At 44.7% G+C, this 7,207-nt stretch overlaps 1 pseudogene; it reads left to right on the top strand.

Annotated features, from left to right (window-relative positions):
* The first annotated feature begins 356 nt into the window (after positions 1-356).
* Positions 357-467, top strand: LOC123155193 (uncharacterized; annotated as a pseudogene).
* Positions 468-7,207: the final 6,740 nt, after the last annotated feature.

Raw genomic sequence — 7,207 nt, 5'->3', positions numbered from 1 at the left:
AGAGCCCGCCACCGCCGTCCACCCTCACCGTTACCAAGGACGGCAAGGAGGAACAGATTTTCAACTATGCCCGATCCCTCTGGTACGCACAACAACAACAACTACAAGGGTATCCGATGGGATCTCTCTCCCGCGATATCCTCGCACAGGTCGCGACGTTGCAGGCGCTGGCCGAAGTCTTTAGAGCCATCCATGCCATGTTTGCCACCCAGAGCCAAGCCCAAGCCATAAACACCCGCATCGAGCTCACTAACCTAAAAAAGGTAACATGACCATGGCTGAATATCTTGGCAAGATCAAAAGTCTCACCGATGAAGTTGCGTGCACTGCCGCGGCTCACTCCGACCCGGAAATCGTCTCCAAGATCCTCGCTGGTTTGGACATGGAGTACAATCCGGTCGTCTCCGCACTTGCTGCTCGTGTGGAACCCATCACCGTCCAGGAGCTATACATCCAGCTACTCAGCTTCGACGCTCGCCTCACCCTTCTTCATGGCGGCGATCTACGGCAGTCCTCGACCAACTCTGCTGCTCGTGGCCGTGGCCGTGGGCGCGGTCACCAGGGGCAGAACCGTGGCGGCGGCCGCGGACGCGGCGCCCCTCAGGGCGACGGCGCTCGCTCTGGTGGGGGCTATGGCTACAACAACTCCAACAGTAGCGGCGGCGGCTTCAACCCCAACAATAGCCGCCGTCCTGCCGCCCCACGTCCTCGTCCCCGATGTCAGCTCTGCAAGAAACCCGGCCATGAGGTCATGGATTGCTGGCACCGCTACGATGAGAATTTTGTCCCTGACACTCATCATGTTGCTGCTGCCATGCGCGAACAAGAAGGAGAAGGCGTCTGGTACGTTGACTCTGGTGCCACCAATCATGTCACCAATGAACTAGAGCAACTTTCTCTTCGCGAGAGGTACCATGGCACCGATCAGATCCATACTGCAAGTGGAGGAGGTATGGACATTTGCCACATTGGTCAAGCTTCAATTAATTCCCCTAACCTTAAACGTGATCTCATTCTTAAGGATGTCCTTCATGTTCCACAAGCTGATAAAAATCTTGCATCCATGTCTCGTCTAGCCACCGATAATAATGTTTTCTTTGAAACTCATCCTCATTATTTTTTCATCAAGGATCGGGCAACGAGGGAACTTCTCCATCACGGTAGATGCATTGGGGGTCTCTACCCCATCACATTCGGAGCACTTAGCCGCCGGCGTCGTCAAGTCTACTCCGTCATCAAACCCTCTCTAGAAAGGTGGCATCAACGATTAGGACATCCATCCTCAGTTATAGTGAAACAAGTAGTTAATAAAGACAAACTCACTTTGTCACAAAGTTCCCTTAGCGAGTCTATTTGTGAAGCTTGTCAGTGTGCCAAGAGTCACCAGCTTCCATATCCCAAGTCTTATAGTGTTTCTCATGCTCCTTTAGAGCTTATTTTTAGTGATGTTTGGGGCCATGCCCGAGATTCTTTTGGAAGAAAAAAATATTATGTGAGTTTCATTGATGACTACAGTAAGTTTACTTGGATTTATCTACTCAAGTATAAGTCTGGAGTCTTTTCTATCTTCCAAGAATTCCAGAAACTTGTTGGAAGACAATTTGATAGGAAAATTTTGTCAGTCCAAAGTGACTAGGGAGGGGAGTATGAAAAACTTAACTCTTTCTTCCGGAGCATTGGCATTGCTCATCATGTGTCATGTCCTCACACACATCAACAGAATGGCTCTGCTGAGCGCAAACATCGCCACATAGTCGAAGTTGGCCTCTCCCTTCTAGCTCATGCTTCCATGCCTCTCAAATATTGGGATGAAGCGTTTATTGCCGCCACTTATCTTATCAATAGGCTTCCAAGCAAAGTCATTGGCAACTCTACTCCATTACAGCGCTTGTACCATCAAAACCATGATTAAAACTATCTTAGAATTTTTGGGTGTGCATGCTATCCCAATTTGCGTCCTTACAACCACCATAAGCTTGAGTTCTGATCCACTCAGTATCTTTCCTAGGATACAACAATCTCCATAATGGGTATAAGTGCCTTGAAGTTTCTACCAGACACATCTATATTTCTCGTGATGTTGTTTTTGATGAGACACTTTTTCCTTTTGCTAAACTTCATCCTAATGCGGGAGCTTTACTTCGTGCTGAAATTGCACTCTTATCTGATTCTGATGCACCTTCTGATCATGAGGGAGAATTAACTAGACTTGATCATGTGCAAAAATCCACAAGAAATTCTGATTCTGTTGCAATTTCTACTAATCCAAACTGTGATTTCATGTGTGAGGAAACAAACAAGGGCGACGCGGAACACAATGCAGATCTGGCTGACGACATGCGATCCCAGGCGGATCCATGCGCTCAGCCTGCCGCTGTCAGCGCGTGATCCCAGGGCGATCCGCTCGTGGGCCTGGACTCACGTGGGCAGGCGGCCGACCGTGCAGCCAGGGCGGAGCCCACTGGTCCTGACGCGTCGCCTCACGCCACGTCTCCGTGCATCGAGCCACCCGCCAGCCCATGTGTGGAAAGGGGCGAATCACCTGTTGCCACGTCACCGCGGGCCTCCTCAGCGGCCGACCACGGGCGCGTGCCTGGCCCCATAGTGGCCAGCCGTGGCTGCGCGCCTGGGTCCCCGACCGGCAGGGCGTCAGATCCTGCCTCGGATTAGGAGCTGACAGATTCGCTCCCTGTCTTGAATAGAGAACCGACTGGATCTTCTGTGGCCAATACAACTTCACCAGGATCGCGTGTTCCATCACCCACAGCGGCTGTTCCTGTCCCTTCTACGACTTCTCTTTGACAAACAAGGTCCCGGTCAGGTATTGTCAAAGAAAAACAGTACAATGATGGTACTATAAGGTATGACAAAATTAAACGAGCCTTTCTTACCACTACCGGTGAACCAATTCATTTGCATGATGCCCTCACTAATAAGGATTGGAAGGAAGCCATGGACAATGAGTATGATGCACTTATGAAAAATAAAACTTGGCACTTGGTACCACCAAAACATGGAGATAATGTTATTGATTGTAAGTGGGTATACAAGATAAAAAGAAAGTCTGGTGGAAGCATAGACAGGTATAAGGCTCGATTAGTTGCCAAAGGTTTTAAGCAAAGGTTTGGAATTGACTATGAAGATACCTTTAGCCCTGTTGTTAAGTCTGCCACTATTCGACTTGTTCTGTCTATTGCTATTTCCAGAGATTGGAGCTTAAGACAGCTAGATGTTCAGAACGCGTTTCTTCATGGTGTTCTTGAGGAAGAAGTGTTCATGAGGCAACCACCAGGCTATGAGGATCACATCACACCACAGTATGTCTGTAAGTTGGATAAAGCATTATATGGCTTGAAACAAGCACCAAGAGCTTGGTATTCCATATTGAGCATGCAGTTGCAACACCTTGGGTTCATACCATCCAAGGTAGATACCTCATTGTTCTTCTTTAGAAAAGGCAATGTTACTATTTTTGTGCTTGTTTATGTTGATGATATAATTGTTGCTAGTTCAAGTGCAGAAGCTACTACTTGCTTGCTTAAGGATCTAAAGTTGGAGTTTGCCCTCAAAGACTTGGGTGACCTTCATTATTTTCTTGGAATAGAAGTGAAGAAAATTAAAGATGGCATACTTCTCTCACAAGAAAAATATACCATTGATATTCTCAGAAGAGTGGGTTTGGAAAATTGCAAGCCGGTTAGTACACCAATTTCTACCTCAGAAATGCTTACAGCAAAAAGTGGAGAAGCTCTTGCACCAGTTGATGCAAAAAATTATAGGAGTGTTGTAGGTGCTTTGCAATATTTAACTCTTACTCGTCCTGATATTTCCTACTTAGTAAACAAGGTGTGTCAATATTTGCATGCACCTAGAACTACTCATTGGACTGCAGTTAAGAGAATTCTAAGGTATCTTAAGTACCCAGAAGGTCTTGGACTTCAAATTACCAAGTCCTCCTCTCTTCTTGTAATTGCTTAGTCAGATGCAGACTGGGCAGGATGTGCTGATGATAGAAGATCTACAGGTGGTTTTGCTGTTTTTCTGGGAACAAATCTTGTGTCATGGAGTGCAAGAAAACATGCCACTGTATCAATATCAAGTACAGAGGCTGAATATAAAGCCTTGGCTAATGCTACAGCTGAAGTAATGTGGATTCAGACACTTCTCTATGAGCTTGGCATTAAAGCACCTCAGGCTGCGAGACTATGGTGTGATAATATTGGTGCAACCTATCTCTCAGCCAATCCGGTTTTTCATCCAAGCACAAAACACATTGAGGTTGACTTTCATTTTGTCAGAGAAAGAGTGGCTCGGAAGTTGCTTGAAATCAAGTTCATTCCTACAGGAGATCAGCTTGCAAATGGGTTTACAAAGCCGCTTACTTTGAGAGGATTGGAAAAGTTTACATACAATCTCAACCTTGGCAAAGCTCATTGAGGTTCAGATTGAGGGGGAGTGTTAGAATTGTTGTATAGGGATAGGACTTGTTGTTTAAACTTGTACTTCATCTCTATCTCTTCTTGTCTCTCCCGTAGCTCTCCTCTCTATATCTTCTGTAACGATCGAACTCTACAACTTGTACGCCAAGGCTTATGCCATATATATACAGATGCGGCCCGAGACAAAGGGTTCAACGCTTTCCAACCTATTTTACAGACGAGAGGGGAGGCCATGGATGGCCGGCACCTAGCTAGGGTGCCATGGATGGCCTCCACAATCCCCTGTTGTCTCCTGTAGCGAGAGGAACAGGATGAGTGGGGGAGTTGGGTTGCTGGGCCAGCAGGCCATCTGGGCCAAGTGCCCGGGGGAGGGGCCTTTCTCTTTTGGTTTCTCCTTTTCCTTTTCTGTATCTAATTAGCTACTGATTTGTATTCAAATGAGTGACCAAATGAATTTACTTGAACATTAAACTTAACATATAATTCAGGCACAACATTGTAGTGTTGTATAAAAAACTTCAGAGCCAAAGGAATTGTTCAAGCATTTTTAGAAATTGAAAAGGCCAATTAATATGTTGCTAGGCCACTTATATTTTCCTAGGGATTAAAGGGAGAGACAAATGATGTTGGTTTCCACATGATACTTAGCTAGTGAATATTTGCAACCCAACGAACATTTTTGTTTTACCATTTGAAGGAATAACAATTTGACTTGTTTTGGAAGTTGAATTTGATTCGTGTTTGAACCAAAGTAAGATTAGCAACAGTAATTGCGATGACTCGGCACCATTAACATGGGATTACTGTAGCTTAATTATCTGGGCGTTACAAGCAAAGATAAAAGTTTTCCAAGGAAGACCGTCAAAGAATTCGCTCGCAACGGAGGATGTTCGCAAGCATAGAAAAACGTTGCATCATGACTAGTGCTTCACGTGTGGAGCTCAAGACTCGTGGAGACACAGTCTGCTAGAGTGCACCTTGGCGTGCTGTGTAGCATATGATTACAACACCAGAGCTAGATGCATGCTAGGAGCTGGCTCTTTTCAATGATGGATGTTCTAAGTCACGACGAGTTCACTTGGACGGTGACCTTGTGGGCGATATGGTATGCAAGGAGAAAACTCATTCATGAAGGTATTAATCAGAGCCTCTACGAAACTCACATGTTTGTTTCAGACTTCATTTCTGAGTTGGATCGAATTTCAGTAATACCTTAGCCTACAACAAGAGCTGGTTCTACATGCAATAATGGGCAACGGTGTTGGATCCCGCCTGATATGGGACTAGTTAAGATAAATGTGGCCGTCGGAGTTTCAGTGCAGCACAATGTAGGTACCGCAACAGCCACCTATCGTGATCGAGATGGTTCCTATCTTGGGTCGTTGGTATTAGTGATCCAGGGCATAGCGGATCCAGCTACTTTGGAAGCTTTAGCTTGCCGAGAAGCTCTTTCACTGGCGCAAGACTTCGGTATGCATCATCTCCAAATCGCATCAGATTGTAAACAGGTTGTCAATCATATTCGTTAAGCTGTTGGAGGAAGCTATGGAAATGTTATTAAAGAGATTCTAGAAATTGTTAGAAATTTTACTTCTTGTAATTTTGTTTTCGAACCTCGAGCTTCAAATACCGAAGCTCATAGGTTATCTTGGTTAGGTACTTCTCCCCCTTATGGGCGCCATATTTGGTTGGGTACGTCGAGTGATCCAATTGCTTTTTGTGTGAACATTGCTATTAATCAATAAAGACCTAGCTTTCTTGCTAAAAAATCAAGATGTAGCTATCCCTCAAAAAAACAATACATAGTTATTTCCTTCATTTGCATTTTTTTTTTGCTATAATGGATGCTCTACCGCAAGGTGATATTTCACAAAGGCACTCTTGTCACCTATGGGCTTTATGGCATGCCCGGCGGAAGGCTGTCCATGAGCAAGTCTTTCAGCTGCCCCACTCGACACATCATTTTATCATCAGTTATATCAGGGAGCTAGAGATGTGTAGGCCAAAGAAACCAGGTGCTACAACTTCGTCAAGCACTGTTACGCCGGCCGTGTTATGCAAGATAAAATTTGATGGATCTACTTCGAGATCTTCCAATGAAGGTTCATACAATGCCATTTGTAGGGATGAGGGAGGCAAGTACTTGGGGTCCTCGATGATAAAATGTGCATGCATTACTGGTCCAGCTTCTCTTGAATCTATGGCATGTAGAGAAGCCCTTTCTCTAGCTCTCTCTCTCTCTCTCATGTGATGATAGCATTAGACTGCCAAGAAGTCGTTATCAACTTAAATCAGGACATTGGAGGGTTATATGCAAGCATCATCAAAGAGATCAAAGCAACATTGACACATTTGTCATAGTGTTCCTTCATCTCTGAAGGACACAGTACGAATGTAGAGGCTCATAGACTTACTAAACACACATTAAGACTTCCTTTAGGACGCCATGTGTGGCTCCTTAATCCGCCTGATCTAAATTGTATTCCAGTGTATTTGGATTATGATCAATAAAATCAAAGTGTGTTTAGACTAAAATATTCATTTGCATTTTTTGATTTTTAATCTTGATAATCTAGTTTAAGATCCCTCTGAAATATGAGGGAAACTACATAAAGGAAGGATATTTTAATCTTTTTTACGGTTAACGCCCAAAGTTTCAGACCTCATATATTTCATGGGAAACAATTCGATTCATGCACAGTATGAGAAGAAAAGAATCCACAATCCGAAGTGGACCAAAAAGACAAAATAAGCTTCCTCCTTTTTTT

The sequence above is a fragment of the Triticum aestivum genome, chromosome 7A (genome assembly GCF_018294505.1).
Source record: "Triticum aestivum cultivar Chinese Spring chromosome 7A, IWGSC CS RefSeq v2.1, whole genome shotgun sequence".
Taxonomy (NCBI): domain Eukaryota; kingdom Viridiplantae; phylum Streptophyta; class Magnoliopsida; order Poales; family Poaceae; genus Triticum; species Triticum aestivum.
This window is presented reverse-complemented; position numbering and strand designations above follow the sequence as displayed.